Raw genomic sequence first — 19,790 nt, 5'->3', positions numbered from 1 at the left:
GTAAATCTACACATTCAATTTATTTGTACAACCAAGGAGTGAAATAATTGAGGAGCTACTATGGACTACAATTATTAAAGTGAGAAATAAAATAAGAAATAAAACTCACAAGTGATCTCACCAAACTACGATTATGTGGGCAGGAAGAATGATATGGGTAAGTAGAAGACAAATCTTCATCATTCCAGCTGAAGATTAAATATGAAATTCAAATTAGATTTTGTAGTTATTTAAATAACAATGATCTGTATTTGTGGTAAATATAGGAGAGCTTTGTAAAAAATGAAAGAGCATTTTCATCACCTCATGGAAACAGAATCAAATGGAAACAAAAGCACTGTCTGATTTTTCTTCTTAGCTGACTCCTTCTGGTTGAGAGCATTTTCTTGGCAAATCAACTATTTTGTTAAGTTCGAAAGGCTATCATTTCCTTTTCACAATAGAAGCAGAAATTTCATCTTTATACAAGACTGCAGCATTTCCTATAATTGAATTGTAACAGTTTGGGAGTGTGCTCTTTACCTAGTTTTCCCATACAAAATAAGGAACAAAAGAAAAAAGTCGAACCTCTTGCTATTTGCAATACTTTCAAAATATATATGTCTTTACATTTAGTAAGTTAAACAATTTTCAGCCCTAGGGAAATCCAGAACTGTGTCCTGTTATAATATATGCTTTCAGGCGCAGAGCTCCTCTAAGAGGAATCGCCAGGAACTGGAGCATTCCTGGCCTCAGTTTTTCAGCTCTCCTCTGTGTGTTCATGTGCTGCTTTCACTTCTTCTCTTTACTTTTCTCCTTTCACCACCACAAGGCTCTCAGTGCTCTCCACATTCCAGCCATGGAATCTGCCTCCAGGAAATTATCTAATGAATTTGCACTAAAGTATAAGTTATTCATAGGGTTAACTTATTTATTCAACAAATGTTTTCAAGCACCATACTTGGTAAGATCTCTGAGAAATATAGAAATGATACTGGCTAAAACAAATAACCATAATGCAAGGCTTTAGATTCAATGGCAGAGTTGTAATGGGACCTTGACACCACGTAGACCAAACCTCTGATTTTATAGATAAAAAAAATTAAGGCTTAGAACCCAGACAATTGACGTGAACATATTTCCACTAAAACTCAATAGGAAGCTGCTTGTCTAGTGCTCTTTCTGGATTGCTTCAATATCTAAATCTTCCTGACATGTTGTAGTAGATGAAAAAAATTTTTTTTAATTGTGCTGCTCCTCCTATAAGCCTTTTCCGTCTGAGGGAATTACATACCTTCATCCTATCAAATTCAGTCTTGGCCATGGCCTTGTTTTGACAATGGAACTGGAACAGAAGTGATCTCTGCCATGTCCAAGAGGAAGGTTGAAAAGCATCACATGGTCTGTCACCTTTTCCCCCTTTTATGGTGTCTGCATTGTTCCTGATAAAGGCTGCTTCTTCAGCCTAGGTCCTGGGAGAAAAAATGAGTGGAGTAAAGCCACAGCCAAGATGGATGTAATAAGAGTGAGAGGAAAGCACTGTTGTAAGCCCTGAGATTTGAGGGTTGTTTGTTATGGCAGCAAAACACAGCCTCAGCTGACTGATACGCTGTATCAGTGTATTCTGTGCAATTTAATCTTGATCAGGGTCATTCTATACTTTATGATCTTAATTTTTTTGTACTAAGATCACAAAGTGAATTCATGGAGGGTAAATGCCCACATTCTCTGCTCCAGGGCTCCATGTGGGACGGTCTTAGCTCTTTGGAGGTCAGGCCTGGGTGGAGAACAGCAAACCCAGAAAACTATGCATCCTGCTTCCCATTGCTTGCCTGGTCCAGGTACACCCTGAGGTGCTTCTTTTTGACTGAATTTCAGAACCATCTGTTTAACTGCCATCAGAGAAAGAGATTCTCCAGAAAGAAGAAGGAAGGTGAGATTTCTCTTTTTGATAACCTCAGGAGGCCTCAACCTGAGACTGAAAGCAAAAAAAATCAGAAAAATATCGCCACGATATAGGTTAGAAAATGATCTATTAATAAGACACAAGTAAAGCAAGCACAGAGCATATTCAGCTTAGAGGATCAAGAAAGTCTTCTTGGAGGAGACAGCTTTTCAACTGGACTTTGAAGAATGAGTAGGAATTCAACATACAGAAATGGCAAAAAATCATTTGCCCCACAGGGTCATTGTAATCAGATAAATTATGGTAGAAAGGCCTAGAATGTTTCTGAAAGTGTTTTGCTTCTTCCAGAACAAATCTTTAACCCAAACAATTAATATTTACCAGATTAGGACAAGAGTTTTATTTGTTTGTTTTTGTTTTTTGTTTAAATGACAGAGGAGGTTCTGAAATTTGGTCTCTTACAGCATTTTGCCGATATTTTGACATTAATCATGCATGAGTTTGATTTGTCTGCTTTCATTTCTGTGTTCTCTACCCTAAACACTGAGCCACTGGAGGGCAGGGGTATTGTTTTGCTGAGCTGTTATCCACCTAGTATAGTTCTTGACACAAATGAGTGAACCACAAATACCTATTGAAGAATAAACAAATAAATGTGTCAGCCTTTCCCATTCTTACTTATTGTAGAATATCTGCACATTTTATGAAGGGAAAGAACATATACCTGTCTTTTACATGCAGAAAAAAATCAGATTCATCGTCAAGAATTGTCCAACATTTATAATGAACTTTCCTGAACAGTTGTCAAATGTCTTCGTTTCTTGAAGATCATAATGCACAGCTATGCCATGTATCTTCCTATTTTATATGTAACCAGGTGTAACTTTATAAATTCATTTGTGACAAATTTTTTTTTAAAGTGGAAAAAAGCAATGTCTCCTTGTCCTTTGAAATTGATTTACAAACCATGGCTTTATTTTACCTCAGTATTTAAAAAGGATATTCACAACAGTCTGAATTTCTCGTCCTACTTCAGCTCACGCTAGAGTCTATGTACGTTTCTGAATCATAGAGCTATAATCCTTAGAAACCAGGGAAACGTACCCATTGGAAGGATGTGCTCTTCTGAGAGCATTTCTCTGCTGGCCAGTATGCAACTGGTGGGAATCAGCAGGGTCATGGTAACATGGTAAAAACCGCAACGGTTATAATGCCATGACTATCTAGTCTACTATAGATTTTTTAAGAGGTAACAAATTGATTAACATAAAATGGACAGAATAATTTATGTAAGAAAAATCAATAGACACTGTACAAATGTCTGTTGTTGCTCTCATCATTAGGGGCAATGTAGATAAACATAAATAGATGGGAAATGAGCTTTGGAATGCAAGGTTTGTGTTGTATTGCCTTGGGCAAATGAACCACTCTAAGCTTCAGTTTTCTAATGCTTAATGGAAATAATGTTTTCTATTTCCCAGCATTGTGGTGCCTGGCACAAAGCAGATGCTCCTTTGTATTTGTTTCCTTCTCTTTTCCCATGATACATAAGTATTTATCATGTTTAATGATATGATAAATTATTACTGTTTTGATTATGACTGTATTTGCTAAATACAAAAATTTATGAAGCTCTGTCTGTGTGCAGGGCAGTGGTACACTGGCACAGGACTCACTGACACTTTCCTTTTTCTCTCCCTGCCCTTAAACCTCCTCCCTCCCATCATCCTCCTGCTGAAATACAAACCCAAACCATAGCTTATTTAGAGGTTGTGGCACATGGCCATCTTCAATATAGCAGTCCACTCTGAATTTAAATTTGTCACCATTTTCCTTAGAGGGAATGAGAGAGAAAATGAATTTAATTTAGTATAAAAAAATAAACATTTCTGGGCACTGGAAACGTCTGTGGTGTTTTAAGAGCTGTTATCATTAATCAGTCAAGCATGTTTACCCAGACCCTTGATTGCTTAGGGAACTGAACCGCATGCCCTCGGCCCTTCAATGAGAGATGGCCACCAAAACCTGTGGCAAAGGGTACGTGTTCCCAGTAATCATTAGACGCCTTGCCTGGCTTATGAATGTGGCCTCTTTCATGGCTAAAAGGTGACATAAACCAGTAGTTCAGAGTACTGTAAAGCACTACTTGTACTATTGTTACCTGTGGCTCCTGGTTTTTGGTTAAAGCATTTTCTTGTGATTGTGCCTTTTCATAGTTCATCCTATTATAATTTTGAGATGCAGCATCTTTTGCATGAATTCTCTTTATTGTAGTCGTAAAATAGACTACAATAAAATAGACTACAATTATGATCATTAGCTAATTCTTACCACATAAAAAGAAGCATGGCGTTTGCCTGGGAGGAGAAAGTTTTCAGGAGTCAACAAGGTACATCCACAGTCTAACCCCCGAATGGGTGGGGGTCTGGGGTGGGAGGAGTGCTAGGAAATGTGTCCTTTGAGTGTGCTTCTTCAGTGGACAAAAGACATTTCCTAAGAAATTGTGGCAAAATGGAATCTCAACACAGGAAATGTGAAACCGTAAAAATAAACAGGTTTCCTGTTTAGAACTGAATTTGACCTCCAATAAACACATATGTGTTAATAAGTATTATTATCATTTTTGTTAGTGAATTAAGCAACTGAGTGTATTTGGTGCCATTTACTGCAATGGAGAAGACTGGAGAAAGAGCAGGTTTTGAGAAAAATGTCAGGAATTTTATTTTGGAAGTTATTAAGTTTAAGATGTTCATTAAACTTCTGAGCAGAGGTGTCAAAGCTGGACATAAGACTCTTGGGTTACTGGGGAAAGGTCAGAGCTAGAGATTAGATTTGATATTTAAAGCAAGGATCGTAAAGGAGATAATGAACATTCGGAGGTTAGGGAAAGGAGGAAGAGCCAGGAGGAGTAAGAAGAAGGAGCCAGTGGTGTTGGAGAGAAAGAAGAATGCATTTCCTAAGGGAAATAGTGCTTCAAAAAAGAGGTGTGGTCAGCTGTGTTAGTTCTTACTGAAATGTCAAGAAGTTTAGAAGCTTGACCATGGAATGTGGCAAACAGAGGTGACCGTCACTTGGCTAGGAGGGGCTTCAGTGTCACGGCAAGGTAAGAGTCGTGTGGAGCGAGCCGTGGAGGGCAGGCTGGTAAAGACGTGCAGACAGCCCTGCCAAAGACAGTTTCCGGCACAGGCTCCAGATCCTTTGCATCCTTCCTGCCTGGTCCAGGCAAGCTTGAGCTCTGCAAACTCTTAACTTTTAGGATGGCACTTTGTAAGGACCATGGTATTCTCAGCGCCTTCCCAACACTTTGAAGAAAGATTGAGAAGCAGTAGTGATGGTTCTGTTGCTTAAAACTAGTGAAGCCAACTGGCATACTCATCTAAATAATGCACTAATTGGCACAAAGATATTTGAAGTTGAGAGATTTTGTGTCCTAAAATCGATCTACAGGTTATGCTCCTCAAGTAATAGAAAGTTTTCCTGTCCTCTAAAGTGACCATAATGTGCTTAATATGCAAAATAAATAAGGTATCTGCAATAGCATTGAAAAAGCATATAGACAAATCATATACTTTTGGAAGTCATCATTGATACATTGATAACTTAAACAGGTCTTCTTTCCTGTTATGGACTCAATTTTGTCCCCTACAAATTCAAATAATGAAGCCCTAACCCAAATGGGCTGTATTTGGAGATAGGGCCTTTAAGAAGGTAATTAAGGTTAAAGAGGTCATAAGGGTTGGGGATCTAATGTGATAGGTATGGTGTCATTGAAAGAAGACACACACACACACACACACACACACACACACACACCCATGCACACATGAAGACACAGTGAGAAGATGGTCATCTGCCAGTCAAGGAGAAAGGCCTCAGAAGAAATCAACCCTGCTGCTACCTTGGTCTTGGTCTTCCAGCCTCCAAAGATGTGAGAAATAAACTTCTGTCATGTAAGCAGCCTAACCTGTGGTATTTTGTGCCTTGTTAGTATAGAGAGCAACCCCAGCAAGCTAACGCACACCCATACCCACTTATCTAGCCAATTGATTCTACTGCTATAAATAATGTCTCTTGGATTTATTCACTTCTCAACAAAACCACTGCTGGGGTTCTGGTTCAGGTGCTTATTATCTCCTTCCTGGACCATTAGAATAATCTTCGTGTTGGTCTCAGATCTGCCCTAATCAATTCATCATTCGTAATCTGTCCAATTCATTTGTCTCAGGGACCAGAGCCAGGAAGAGAATTGGAGTCAGTTTCCCTTGAAGGCACGTCTGGTGTTGGGAACTGGAGGAAATCTGAAGAGGATGCTCATGAGGGGCAGAGACTCTGAAGCACCCCAAGTGTACCAGGGAGGAAGAAACAAGCCATCACCCAGAGGCACGCTGGGGAAGCCAAGGCATGTTATTAGGGCATGTTGCCAGTCACAGGCTGAGTAATTTATTCATTTGTTCAATAAATGTGGTATGTAATGAGTATTTGGCGCCCAAAAACCAGTGGTGAACAAGAAGAGATCCGTGACTTCGATGAGCTTACATTCTAGTGGGTGGAGACACAACACATACATAAATCAATGAGATCATTTAAGATAGGGAAAGATGTTATAAAGATTGTATAAAAGGTAATGGAGAGGTGAATGGGGCTACTATAGACAGAGCAGTCAGAGAAGTAGATAGAGGAGGTGACATTGCACCTGGGATATGAGAAATGAGAAGGACCTAGTAATGCGGGCACAATTCCATGCCAAGCAGAGGAAACTGCTACTGAAAAAGCAGATAAAATGGATGAAACATAGGGCAGGGGTGGAGGAAAGTTAGATGGAGACTACATTATCTAGTTTGGCAAAAACTAGATAATGTAGCTTCCTGTTGGCCATGGGGTGGGGGATTATATTTTCTTCTAATTAGAGTGGGCAACCACTGGAGGGTGGTAAACTGGGAAATGACAAGATTCAATGTGTATTCTACAAGGTTATTCTGGCTGCTGTGGAGATGAACTGCTGAAGGTAAGCCAAGGGGAGGCAGGTTAAAAGGCACCGTAGGGGTTCAGGTGAGACATGAAGGAGATTTGCATTAGGGTGCTGGCAGTACACATAGTGAGGAGATGGAAGGTTCAGAATGTAGTTTGACAGTAAAGTTGCCATAATTTGCTGTTGGGTGAAATATGCTTGTGAGGAAAAGAGAGGAGTTGAATCATGGTGGTGCATTGAGCTGAGAAGTGGGATTGGAGGAACAAATGTAGAGCTATGATTTGGCTCTGTTAAGTCTGAGTTACTTTATTAGATATTATAGAAAGGGGGGTTGTCAAATACCACCTGGGAAGTAAGAAGAGAATGTAGGAGGCACCAGTGGATTTGGCCAGATGAAAATAGTTGGTGTTTTTGATAAGCAAAAGTTTAGCTGAGTCATGGGGATGGGAACTTCTTTAAAGCAGAATGTGTTAAAGAGAGAATGTGAGATAAGAATGTGGGAACGTTTTGCTGGAAAGAGGGATAGAGAAATGGAGTTAAGGTAGCTGGAAGGGATGTAGGGTAAAGAGACGTCATTTATCATGATCAAGAAGGTTTATTTGTATGCTTTTGGGAATAGTGCGTTCTGAGTGATGGATCTATTTGAAGGGGCTAGGTTCCCAAGTACGCTGACCGAGAAGGGACTTAGAGCATAAACAATAACGCTGAAAAAGCTAAAGTTGAAGAACTGAGGTTTTCTCCTATTTTGGATATTGCTCTTGTAAAGAGCTTGTCTGTTTAAAAGGTTGAATATGTTTTAAAACTTTGTAAAGATATGCAAGTTTCTAAGTCTGTAGACAATCTGTTAATTTTTGTAGAACAGAGAATTCATGATTATAGCTTTTGTCTTTTTGTGCTGTGCATATTAAACAGTCTCTAATAGTGATCTATAAGTGGCTTATACTATTATATATTAACATCAAAATTATAACTTTAATAATCTAAAGAATTAATTATTATTCAAATATCACACTAGAGATTTACCACAAAGTCAAAGCCTCCTGCTATATTTCTAGGAGATTAAAGAAAAGGTGATTTTTTTTTGGAGGCGGGGGCCACGCAATAGTAATAGAGCAATTTTTGGACTTGAAAATTCACATTAAATTCTATTGTACAGGCATTTGCAATGCCCTGCCGCTCTTCAGCTCCAAAGCGGCCACCACTAGAGGGCGTATAAAAGGTCTTTAATGAATGGTTAACGAACCTCTGAGAAGCACTCTTCCGGAATGAAATGTGGAAGAAGACGTAACTTTTGGTTCAAAACAGTTATTGCTTAGTCGCTGCTACCTATCGCCTAGGTAGCAGATTTAATAATAATGGTAAAAAAGCTAAAGTTTGAGAATTGCTGTTTTCTCTTTATTTTAATATTTCTCTTGTAAAAGCATGTCTGTTAAAAAAAATTTCAATATTTCAAAACTTTTGCAGACATATAAATTCCTAATGTCTGTAGAGATTAAAAATGAAATCAAAATACAGTATGAAATAATGACATATTCTGAAATAACCCCTCCTTTTGTATTCCATATTTAACCAGCCTTAACGGGAAATAAAAACGTAGGCTTTAACTGCTGTTTCTTTGTGGAATTAAAGCCAAGGAGACCCCATTCACTTTCTTACAAGTTTGTTTCCTGAGTTTAAACATTCAATAAGTTCCCAGCCAAGGAATGCATTTTTTCCCTTTTGATACTTTTCTGTGGTTCCTTATTATTGTTTGTAGAATATACTGTGGTTCTGTTTACCTCTGCCTGCAGTTTCCAGACCTCTGCGGTTTCCTCTACAGCTGTGGGTATTTCTCATGTGAAACCACAGGTCAGTACAGAACCACAGAACTGATCCTGGCAATTAGAATTTTAGCCACTGTCCTGTGGGGTTTTCAGAGCTACAACTGGAAGCTATATACTTCCAATCCAGATCCTCAAATTACTATCATCTGATGCCTGAAATAATCACGGTTTCTCCAGAGGTCCTAGGTCAGTCTTTCTCAATTTTATTGAAAGTAAGTGTGTGCCCATCTCTAAATGGAGCTCTCACAAGACATGAGATCTATGAGAATAAAGATGTGGTCCTTCCTGTGTGTTCTTGCACCTGTCCCCATCTCTTGGTACCTTGCCTTTGTAGCATGAATGCACCCTTCTATAGGGTCTCATTTTGAGCAGTGGATCTCAGACTTTAGCAAGCAACAGAATCTTCTGAAGAGCTTCTGTACAGAGGTAAAATACAGACTGCTGGGCCCCACCCCCACAGCTTCTGATTCAGTAGGTCTGGGAGGGAGTGTTAAAGAACAATTACTCATGACACTTGTTAAAGACAGCAAGAAAGACTATTTAAAGGGGCTACTTCAACAGGTTTTGTAGTAGGGGAGAGAGCTTGGGCTCAACTCTGAATACAACAAGGAAAGGTGGGGATTTACAGCCAAGGAGCAGAGTGGAGGTCAGTGGGTGGAAAATTACTAGGAGGAAATATCAGAGGTTGAAGGAAGATTCTGGCCAAACTGACCTGACAGAATTCTTGATGAAGGCAGGACAGAATGATCAGGTATCACCGGGGACACTGGGGGATGAGGAACCTGATTAGATATCAAGGGTGATCAGGTATTGAGGTTGGGCTAGGCTGGCTAAATCAAGTCAGCAGGATTCTTGCTAAAACTGGACAACACAGAGAAGAACATGGAAGCCCCACAGTTAGGGCCTAGCTGAGAAAAGAGTTCAGAGGAGCTTGACTAGCATTTAATCAAGGAGCGAGTATTTGTTAGGGGGCAAGAATTTGTATTCCTAACATGTTTTCAGATGATGCTGATGCTCTTGGTCTGGAAACCAAGTTTTGAGACCCACAGGTTTAGGACTTCGTGAGTCCCATCAGAAAGAAGAAAATACATGTGTCATTGCAGAGTTCAGTTCAGACTGAAAGAGCTTGTGCTGCTGTTTCACCGTTTGGCTAGTCTCCCTGTAGAGAGAAAGCCTTTGTGGGATGCATCTTTGAGCTTGGAGCTGAGTGAGACATATGGTAGCTGTCACTGTGATGAAAGCCGTGGGCATGGAGAGAGGACAGCATGGAGAAAGGCTTAATTTGGAAGTGAGTGTGCAGTTATTTCTCACTGGTCCCTTGTGCTGTCAATACTGTGGCAGTGTTTAAAGCATGAATTATTAAATTCTAATGCTATTTCACAAAGAAAGTGTTTGCCTCAATGATAGGGTTGGGGGAAGTATTAATTTCCCATTTATTTTTGTGAATTGTGGGTTTGGTCCTGGCTTTCAAATAGCGAGCAGAGGCTGATAGGGGAACTAATCTTTGGTCCTCATCACCATAAATCTGTCTCTGGGCACTAATCTAGGCTCTTAACCTCTGAGTAGAGTCCACCTGGCCCACTCCCTCACTCAGCCTGGGCTCCTGGAGGCTGAGCCTGACTGAGAAAGATCCCACAAATGGCCTGGACTTTCTCCAACTTGTTCATCTGTTTTTTAAAGACAACTACATACATAGCTTCTAAATTCACACTTCTCAAATGCACTATGTGCTCCCTGCCACATGCAAGGAGATATGAGAAAGCACAGAATCAGCATGGCACTTCCTGGACTGATAATTCTACTGGAGACTTCCGGTGGAATTAGGATGCTCTCTGTGCCCTGTGCCACACCGCCACTACCCTGACTTCTGCAGCAGGATGGTGGAGAGTCCCTATGCATGCCTCCTCCCCCACCCTCACCCGAGGCTGCTGCATCTCCCAGCTCCTCCACCATGGGGCTTTCTCCAAAGCAGCTTTTCCTCAGTCAGCAGTTAGACATCTTGAAAATGCCAAACGAATTCATGCACCTGGGAGCAGCTCTTAGTCACTTGGGGCAGTAATCTGTGCACATATTCCCCAGCTTCCAGTCCTTCATAAGGACAATTGTCTGTGTACCTGTGGAACCCAATGAAATTCTCCTCCATTTGCCCACAGTGGCAACAGCTCAACCATACACTATGGCTTTCTTTCCTTCCCTGTCTCTTTCTCTCTGCTCTATCACTTGTACCTAAATTTATTCTCAGGCTTTGCTTTGCAGAAAATTCAAAACTAAGACACAGACAACTCAGTATCATTCAAATGCAAAATAAAGGGAGTGCAAAATTCACACAAAATTTTAAGATACACAATAGCACTTAAAGAATTGAGATTGGAACTATAATGATGTATAAAGCACTCACTTTTCCTTCCATGAAAAAAAAATAGAGAACAGTTGCTCTAACTTCCTCAGAAGATTTTTTTTTTTTATTGCCTCTTTTCTACTGAACATTCATGCCTCTAACCCCTGCACTCTGGCTTCAGACTCCACCTCTCCACTGAAACCTCTAATCAGTAACTTATTATTTTCAGAGACCTCTGTACTGCCTTTGACGGCAATGGCTGCCATGTCCTTCTTCAAACTCTCTTACCCTTGTTTTGCCAGATAGAAACTTTGTGGTCTCTGTTTACCTCTTTGATCATTCTTCCTTTTCTTGCTTAAATCCACTGAAGTACGGCATTTCTGTTCATTTTGTCTTATAAATTCTGCTTTTTTTTTTTTCATGTTTCACTTATTTGGGCTATTTCTTTTTTGTTGCCTTAAAGGACAAACCATTTAAAAATAAACTTCCTTAATTCATAGTGTTTCCATTTGTATCAGAATAGAAATAGAATTGGATACCTAGAAAATTCAAACTTGACCTGAGACATGCTATAGCACTTCTTGTAGCACCATGAGTGCACGGTAAGTGATTAACGTATCAACTGATACGATTTGTCATTTTTGGACCATGTTTAATTAGTGACCTGTTTGACAGGTCACAAAATTTCATAGAAGATAATTATATTGTGTAATCCTGTGTAAGAGATTATAGTGAAGTTTATTTAATCATGAGAATATGATGGAAAAAACATTTGACATTCAAGAAATAAGATTTAGATTGCTTAATGAAATTATAGTATAGTTCTTCTGAAATGTGTCTAATATTATAAGCAAGTGCATCTTCAATAACATTATTTTTATAGAAGTTTGAAAAATATATATTAGCATGATACTGCCAAGTAGGCTGCCATTTTCAGGCCAGAAATTCCTGGAGTTGACTAGGCCTTAAAATACAGGTGTTTTAAAGATGAGAGAGAACAATTTCAACCTGAAGTTGAAACAGAGAACTTGCCACAGCAACATGATCAGTGCACTCCCCACCCCCCCACCCCCAAAAATGTAGACTGAGAGGTTATTATTTTACTGGAACACTTATTACAAGTATCCATTTTGATAACAATTTAAAATTTGTCTTCAAAGTAACTAGAAATGTCTCATCTTCTCTAACAATAATTTATCTGTTATAGGAAAGGCATGCTTCATTTTTCACAAACAAGTCACTAATTATTTCATGCTTTGTCTTCCTATGTTATCTGGTCACCCTTCTCCTCTCCTCTATCCTCCCTTCTTTCTTTTCCCCTCCCTTTTCCTCCCCTTCTTTCCCTTTCTCTTCTTGTCACTGAGTGCCCAAATACTTGTATCAGTTAACTGTACTGTGGACCTCAAGAAAGAATACATCTGTCAAGAAGGACTCCTCATGGTGAACTGGGCACAAATTCATAACTAGAGCCTAGTAGCTAATGCTGACAGAGGCCTCTCTCACATACTATATTTCATGGAAAAGCTACAGATTGAAACTTCAGCCTCCTATATACTGTGCTCTTGCATCTGAGTCAACCCTTTTAAATGAGTTCCTGGTATCATCTTTTGACCAAAGGGTTAAGTAAGACCTGCCCCATCCAACTGGAACTGCACAGCTATATCCTCATTTGCTTCTATACTGGCCAGTCCGAGTGGCTATATAACAACCAATCAGATCATGAGAAGCTGACCAATCAGGGCAGTGCTACTTGGACCAGTCAGAACGTGCAAATTTATATTCCTCATTTGCATAATGGACTAATCAGGAACCAGGACAGGAACTTTATATAAGGTGGCCTCCCCTTTGTCTCCAAGAGTGCACTTGCAGCTTCCACTGGGGGCTGCATGTCTCCAGTATGCAAACTCTTCACTTGAATAAAGTTTATCAGATTGGGAATATTTGTTGACAGTACCCCTCCTTCGTTATAAACATTGTATTTTTCTCTTTAGCTCATGACTGAGTTTCTTGGCCAAGTGCTTTATGGAGGTGTAGGGAATAGAAATGTCACATAAAAATGGAATGAGTTGTGAAAGCAGTCAGTTGCCATCTCTCCCAAGATAGGCAAATCTTTGAATGACCTCCCTGGAAGGAGAGAGCCAAGGACATATTTCAATTTTATAGCACAAGGTTCAGGATATTGAATGAATATGGTTATGACATGATTGAAAATGAAATACACTTCAAAAAGTCTTTAACTGTTCAACAGCACTAAGATAAATTTTACTATATTCATGATTATTCATTTTAGTATTTCTTTTTCCAGTTATTCATTATAGATCTGATGTGAAAACCTGTGGCAGAATGAAATAAAGCACTATTCCTGCTTTCAAAAGGGTTCAGTTAATGCATTCAAAGCTATTGTCATTTTCCTCGTCAAAGATGGCATTGTTGCAATGAGCATACATAAACTTTCTTCCCTACTGAGTAGACCACTTGGAAAAACGATTATTTTATTTTTTCTTATAAGAATAAAATTGCAATCTTTCAACAGACCATGTTGATTATGCCATCTGGCACATAATTTCTATGCTTAAATTAAGCCGAGAAATCAATTCAGTGTTGAAAGATATTATCCGCTTAACATTTTTTCACCTCCAAGCAACTCGAGAAAGTAGGGCAAAAAGTAAGTTGTTTTCATTTCTAAGTATGCGAATTATATAGGTCTTGAATGTTTTCTCCCACATAGAGGAAAATTATAATTTATAAGTGGATAGCTATGATCTACTGGGATTTCATGCCTGTAGTTACACCAAAACTATAACTGGAACGTATCCTGCAAGATCAGGTGATTGGCAGTTGGAGATTAGCATTGGTTAATGGATGATGTAATAAACTGAGTATAAAGACTTGTCTTAAGGAGCTGTTTACATTTTGTTCATATTTAAGCAGTTTGTGGACTCAGGTTGTTACCAATGCTAAAGGCACAAATAAATGAGTGTAATACACAAATCAGGCTGTGCCTAGGGCTACCTAGCAAAATTACGTAACTAACAGGTGCTGTGAACTCAAAAGAAAATAGTGAAACTGGGGGAAAGAGGACTCCTTCAACAGGATCCCTTTGTCATTTTCTTCTTTTTTCTCTCTCTTCCTGCATGATGTGCATCAATGCTCAGTCTAAGAACTTGCCAGTGAATAGCTCAAGCCATGAATAATTTTTGACCAGCCTATAGCTTCTAACACATAGTGAAACTGATCAGCGAGAGGGTACAGGGAAGCTCAAACATTTGTGTAAATTGCTGTCAAAAAAGAGCTTTGAAATGAAGGTATGGATTCATATGGTAGAAAAATGGGGAAAAGATAACAATTAGTTTGAATTTCTGCTTTCACTTTTTTGAGTTACTTTAAAAAAGTGACCTTTAAAATAATAGTTAAACTTTAAGTTTTGCTGTTTAAATAAAGAGTAGGTTTTTTAATTAAGAAAGAAAGAATGGAAAATTCATACTTATTGAGGGTGGAAGAGTCATACAGGTTTAAACACCTGGAGTCATACTATGCTGAGTCTTTGACTCCCACCTGCCAGTTGAGGCCATGGCACGCCTGCCAAACTGCCTGGGGGAGAAAAAGAAAACTTAATGTTTTCATACCAAAGGAAGTTTATGGAGTCACTGCAAGCACTGCAAATGAAGTTTTTAAGAAAATCTAGATTCTAGCTTTAGCTCAGCAATAGCTTCACAATATGTTTGGAGAATAGATACTGTAATTTTTGCTACAAGGACTTTGCATGATAATAACAATAGCAGTGATACTATCATTACTTTCCATGTCAGTTAACAGTATTCAAAATGAATTAATGTGAATTATGCACATGACCTACCACTCCTGCTAGAAAATGCCAATTGATGAAACATTTTGTAAGGATTAGTATATAGGTGCACCTGAGAAAGAATTTCTGATGGGTGCCTTAGCTTTCACATCCTTTTAGCAGAAAGTCAACAAGTCCCATTTGGGGAAAGAAGAAAGCTAATGTAATGAGTAATAAAAGCACACCTCCAGAAGAACCCACCTTATTACTTTGGAGATGCAAAGCCAGGTCTGCTTCCTGCACTTCCCTTCCCCCCTCCCACCCAGTAGTTTAGCTCAGTATTGGAGCCACCATGCGACTTCTCCAATTTTTTTCATTTGTTCAATAAATTAATATTAAAAAGTGAATTAGAACACTATTAAGTTCAAACTCAATCTGTTTTGTCTTTTCACTATGGTTTATAGTTCTAACAATGCCTCCCTGCTCTCCCGACCACTTTTGTTAACTACTGCCAAACACTGCAAGACAAAAAAATGGTAGAAAACGAGTTACCCACATTGGAAAAGGCATAAGCTGAAGAAATTCTAATAAAATTCTGACTCTCATACAATTTGAACTTCCTACCTTTGCAATATGAAATGTACAATTTATATACACTTTCCATGGCAACTTACAGGTGTTAAATTAAGAACAGGAGTAGAGTCAGACAAGGGGATAATCTAATATAACAGCTACAGAGTTCAAACAAAGTTTGTTTCCTTTTTTAATATTATCATCTGGGTGTCTGCAAAATTTCATGCAAATCCATCTTAATTTATTATGTGCTTTGGCTCTTTAATAAAATATTCTGACTATGGTATTTCTACATTTTAGCTGTAAAATTCTCCATAAATAGGGCATTTAATATAATTTTAAATATGTGGAATGATTCAGTTACTGCTAGAGTCCAGAAGAAGAAATACTTACCCCAGGTAGAGAAATCTAGTTTTTACTGGTTTCCAAGAGTATTGTAAATACCCATATGTTGTTCAGATTTAGAGGAAGACAGTGTTAGAATGGCCCTACTATTACCCTAGTACTTTATCTATCACAGGTCTAGGTTAACTTTGATCCAACTCTGCAGATCCACAAATTGTCAAACTAAGTGAGCACTTTGCAAGAACTCTCTGATAAACTTGAGCTGAATCAAAAAAATTTGTTGGTAGCCTTGGTAACCCAATCCTGTGTTTCTAGGAGCTTGGGCTAGCTCTGTTCTGAAATCTACTCCTTCACGTTCATTTTGGAGGATGAGTGAGGAGAGGCCACTGAGCGTTAAGCATACCTTCTCCATCCATCACATTTTCTTCCATGGTTGGAAGAAAATGAAGTGTTAATCTGGGGAGGTTATTCTCAGATGGTGATTGATGATACCTGTCAAGTCCAACAGTAAGTGTTATTTAGGGAAAGTTTGAACACTTCCAGGGCTTTTCAGTTTTAGTTGGAAGAATTGGGGGTGGCGGCACAGACATTCCTTGAAAGTCCTCCTCAGAAGGTTTTTATAAGCGTGTGTGTACATGCACCTGTTTTTACAGGAGAACCACACCTTTCAGACTACCCTTCTGTCTCATGCAAGCAGGTCCTATCTCCCAAAAGCGAATTTAACATTATTGGGGCTTTTGTGATTGTATTGTCTTGTGACTGAGAGAGCAGTATTGAGTTATTTGGATTTAGTACGAGGTCTGACACTTAGGTTCGTGAACTCATCCTAGAAAAAGTGCTACATACATGATTGCTGAATATCACTATGGTCACCTTCAAAGTACTGTCCTTGGGAAGCTATGCACCATTGCCAGCACCTAGTCCACCCTTCAAAGCAATTTTGGAACTCTTTTCCTGGAATGCTCATTAGAGCTGTCATTGTATTACCCTTGATGCCCTGAATGTCATCAAAATGTCTTCAATATTTCCTTTATCCTCAGGTAAAGAAAGAAGTCATTGGGGGCCAGATCAGGTGAGTAGGGAGGGTATTCCAATACAGTTATTTGTTTACTGGCTAAAAACTTCCTCACAGGCAGTGCTATGTGAGCCGGTGCATTGTCGTGATGCAAGAGCCATGAATTGTTAGTGAAAAGTTCAGGCCATCTAACTTTTTCACACAGCCTTTTCAGCACTTCCAAATAGTAAACTTGGTTACCTGTTTGTCCAGTTGGTACAAATTCCTAATGAATAATCCCTCTGATATCAAAAAAGGTTAGCAACATCGTTGCAACAAGTTCGCGAACTTGTCGGACCTCATATGTTCAAACTCCTCTCTTTTCCACATTCCAAGGGGATTTCTTTCCTGAAAAGGGGGGAAATAGGAAAGCAAGTTCCCATGTTTTTATCCAAACATAATCCCTAATACCCTTTCTGTGTGCTCCCTAAAAGGACAGTTGTTTTTAAAAGCAAAATATCAGTTAAGACATACCATGTCACAAAAGGCACCCTCAAAAAGTCATTTGGCTTTTTAGCAGGACCACACTCAAAGCAGAGATCACAATCTATCCCTTTCTTTAAATTCTCCAAAGTGTTTTTGAAATGGTTAATAATAATAAACGAGATAAGGGAATCCAGGTGGCATGGCTGCCGCACCAACAGCAGTTCCTCTATGTTAGGTGTCAGCCAATTTGCAGAACAAAGCTGACCACGTTTCATAAGTAGTGTTTTAAGAAGTGCAGCATTATGTACCTTTCAGAACATGTGCTTCTATTTATTCTTTGTCAGCATGCCATGGCACCTGTGTTAGTTTTATGCCACTGCATGCAGATTCTTTGATGACTGGAATTCTGGTAAGTTCCAGTTGTTATTTCACCTGTGGGAGCACAAGAGCAAAAACCTCCCAGAACACTGAATCTGAAGCACTAAAATGGTTTGGAAAACACCACCACATTTGCAGCATATTAATTTTGTTTATTAAATGCCCATTTTTTTTTTAAAAAAAATGGTTCTTCTTATGGGTAATAAGAGCAGTAACTAAAAATGAGCAAACATGTTTCTTAGGTTAGGTTAACATAGTGCTGATTGTGGTTACTGTGAGAAGACAAAGTAAAAACTGGATGTCTCCATGAATGACATTGTTCACAGATATATATTAGTCATTATTTGTTGTTCACCGTGTACTGTGCTAGAAGTACTGCACATACATTATCCTACGGAATACTTTAATAGCACTATGAAAGCTTTCAGCATCCTCATTATCTAGAGAAAGGAATAGAAAGTGACTGGCAAAAGGGCTGCCAGGCAATAAATCAGGTAATGTACTAAAACCAAACAGTCTAATTTCAGAGCTTGAACTAGAACCACTACATTAGTGTCTCACAAAGGGTGGGACCAAGAACATGGTGTGTGAAATACTTTCAAATTGAACATAGTGGAACTTTAAACTTTTCCTAATATAATACTTGTGTATTTATTTTTGATGTGTATAAGAAGAAAAATAAAACTAGCCAATCCATCCACTTGCCCTCACGGCCACCATTGCTGCTGCCCGCTCTGCTTCCCCTCAGATCACTGCAGGAACTTTCTAAGGGGTTTCCAGAATTGCTAATATAAGGCCAGTTCTTCACCACAAGCCTGAGTAATGATTATGAATGTCCATTCCCTGCTGAAAATCCTCCAATGGTTTCTCCTTACACACCAAAGGAATTCCAACTCCTTCCTAGAACCTGTGAGGTCCTACCTGAGTTGGTCCCTGCATGAATCTGAAGCCTCATCTCTGGGTGTCTCTATCTCCCTCTTTTGTCCTAGACACACCAGCCTTCCTGGTATTCCTTTGGTATGGTGGATTCATTCTCACACTGGGGCATTTACCCTGCTCTTTTCCCCTGCTGTGGCCTTCCTGGGATAACACTCAAGACTCACTAAATACCACCCTCTCAGAGTGTCACTTACTCAACTTCATCTCCTTTCTTTCTCCTTACCTTTTTTTAGTTTTTTATAGCACTGAGCTGACATTGTGTTTATAGAATGCCCTATATTTATTTGTTTACTGACTCTCTTCTCCATTAATATGTGATTTATGTGAGAAGTTCTTTATCTGTCCTAGTCACAGCTGTATTTCCAGCTCCCAAAAATGTGTAACAAAGTACATGATCAATAAATATTTGTTAATTTGTTATCTTTGAGTGAAGATAAATGTAGGTTTGTAAAGAAAAATATTAAGGGAATTTAAAGAGTGTTATTAAGAAATAGCAGTACAATGGAGATGACAAAAATGATGAAAGTAGAATGAAAATACACGAGTATATTCCACATAATTAAATAAAAGTGAGATTATTGCATTTTCAGCAAACCTTAAGTAATGAATAAGATTCATACATAAAATTAGGCCCATCAGTTAAAGGTATATATTTGCCTATGTAGACTAGTAGATTCTTATAAAAGGTTAGGTTTGCATCTAGAGTTTGGGTAACTAACTAGCACTACTAACTAAATTGAGAAATTTTGTTATAATTCCCTTCTGAATTCCCAGGTCAAATGACTTTAACTGATCTGCAGATAAAAAATAAAATTTCATCTGATTTAGAAACTTGAGCAGTGGCTAGTTAGTAACATCCTTCTGTGTTTTTATTCCACTATGCATGAATGTCACCCATCACTTGTATCCTATTAACTTCTATAAATTGGGTAAATTGTGTTGAATCAATACCTGGATGGAACCAGTAAGAAACTGGTATCTTAAAAGGGAAAGTATTGATATGTTGAGCCAGCCATGGAAATTGAATTATACACCGAAGCCAGAGTAAGGAAAGAATTTTCAGTTCAAAATACTCCACATAAATCTATTTCTTCAAAAGTAGCACATAAAAGAAAAACATACAAATTACAATTTACTTTTTAATTCTGGATTGCATTAAGATTTTATAGTTGAACATGTAAGGAAAAGACAGTGCTAAAATTAAATAGTCTGACTCTTATGAGGATTTTGAGCTGATTTATTAATATGGAGCTTTTTCTAAATCAGTAGAAGCTGC

General features: G+C 38.6%; 1 long non-coding RNA gene across 1 annotated transcript in view; it reads right to left on the bottom strand.

Moving 5' to 3' along the window:
• LOC109436361 (uncharacterized) overlaps window positions 1-19,790 on the bottom strand; it is a 46,425-nt gene that overhangs the window by 13,684 nt on the left and 12,951 nt on the right. Inside the window, exon 2 of the long non-coding RNA XR_012497777.2 lies at window positions 1,274-1,451. This is a non-coding gene — a long non-coding RNA (uncharacterized LOC109436361). The remainder of the gene's footprint in view (window positions 1-1,273; window positions 1,452-19,790) is intronic.

Source organism: Rhinolophus sinicus, chromosome 14 (assembly GCF_057876585.1).
Source record: "Rhinolophus sinicus isolate RSI-liver-muscle chromosome 14, RSI-T2T, whole genome shotgun sequence".
NCBI lineage: Eukaryota > Metazoa > Chordata > Mammalia > Chiroptera > Rhinolophidae > Rhinolophus > Rhinolophus sinicus.
This window is presented reverse-complemented; position numbering and strand designations above follow the sequence as displayed.